This window comes from Orycteropus afer, unplaced genomic scaffold (assembly GCF_000298275.1).
Source record: "Orycteropus afer afer isolate SDZICR_OR568_19922 unplaced genomic scaffold, OryAfe1.0 scaffold00085, whole genome shotgun sequence".
Lineage (NCBI taxonomy): Eukaryota > Metazoa > Chordata > Mammalia > Tubulidentata > Orycteropodidae > Orycteropus > Orycteropus afer.
This window is the reverse complement of record NW_006921672.1, coordinates 8,850,341-8,851,883: the sequence shown is the minus strand read 5'-3', so window position 1 is coordinate 8,851,883 and position 1,543 is coordinate 8,850,341.

Sequence of the window (1,543 nt, the reverse complement as noted above, 5' to 3'; positions counted from 1 at the left end):
CCACCTACTGGGTGTGCTGGCCCTACTGGGTCCCTGAATGTCAGTTAAGTGTCAGCCTGGATGAGACATTCCCAGGGACTTAGGAGGTCTGGTGGCCTAGAGCCTAAGGCATTTGACTGCTGACCAGAAGGCTAGTGGTTCAAACCCACCAGCCACCCCTCCGAGGAAAGACTGGGCAATCTACTTCCATAGTGATACTGCCTCGGAAACCTAAGGAGGGATTGCTATGAGTCAGAACTGACTCCACAGCGGTGAGTTTGGTTTTTGGTTCAGAATCCTCTGAGATAGCTGTGGGGATGGAGTGGAGGAACAGAAGGAAACTGAGGAGCTGGGGTGAGAAACAAAACCCTCTCCTCTCCACTTCCATTTCTTCCACGTGGCCAGTCTACTCCAACAGAGAGAGCAAGGAAAGGAACTTGTGAGAAGCCCAAAAATTACAAACCAAACTCACTGCCGTGGAGTTCGATCTGACTCATAAGTGACCCCTCCTTGGATTTCCAAAGTGGTATCACTACAGAAGTAGATTGCCCTATCTTCCTTCTGAGGAGTGGCTGGTGGGTTTGAACCGCCCGCCTTCTGGTTAGCAGTCAAATGCCTTAGACACTACGTCACCAAACTGCAAACTAGTCTTCAGGGGCCCTCAGAAATTTCTGGCCTCCAAGCGCCACCACGTGGCCCAGATCAGCACCACCTTTGGAGGGAGCAGCTAGACCAGAGGTGAAGAGTGAATGGTATTTGGTCTAGAATGGTGGGTGGTGAGCAGGTATGGGTGATGGTGGATGAATAGTGAATAGGTGGGGAGGGGTGTAAATGGTGGGTGGGATTGGGTAGATTGGAGGGGTAGAGTGGGTGATGAATGGGTGATGAGTAGATAACAAGTGGAAGCATTCTTTATATAGAAGGGATATTGAAGGCTCTCTGTGCCAAGGATGAAAGGGGTGACAGGAATCTCAAGCCATGAACCCAGTCTCCTTCTTGAGACAATTTTGTAGGCAATTTCTATGTTCTTATCCAAGTATAGGTTTTTCCCACTATCCAAAAATGTTGTTGTTGTTGTTATGCGCCGTCGAGTCGGCCACGACTCATAGCGACCCCTCCTTGGGTTTCCAAGGCAGTATCACTACACAAGTAGATTGTGCCATCTTCCTTCCAAGGAGTGGCTGGTGGGTTTGAACTGCCAGCCTTCTGGTTAGCAGCCAAGTGACTTAGCCACTACGCTACCAGAGCATCCATCCAAAAATAGGGCATCTGATTTATGGCATAAATAGACTGTCAGGCATAACCCAAAATGCACAAACAGCAGAAGATAAACTAGATGAATAGGACCTTCTGAAAATTTAATTTTTATATGCTTCAAAAGATTTCTCAAAAAAAAGGGGGAATAAAATAGGAGGCGGGGCAAGATGGCGGACTAGGCAGAAGGATTGCACAGACCCTCTTCAACAAAGAAAAGGGAAACCAATAAATACAGACACAGAAGATAATCTTGGACCCCTGAGCCTTGAAGGAAAGGATGCAGATTTGGACTAAACCCCAACTAGCA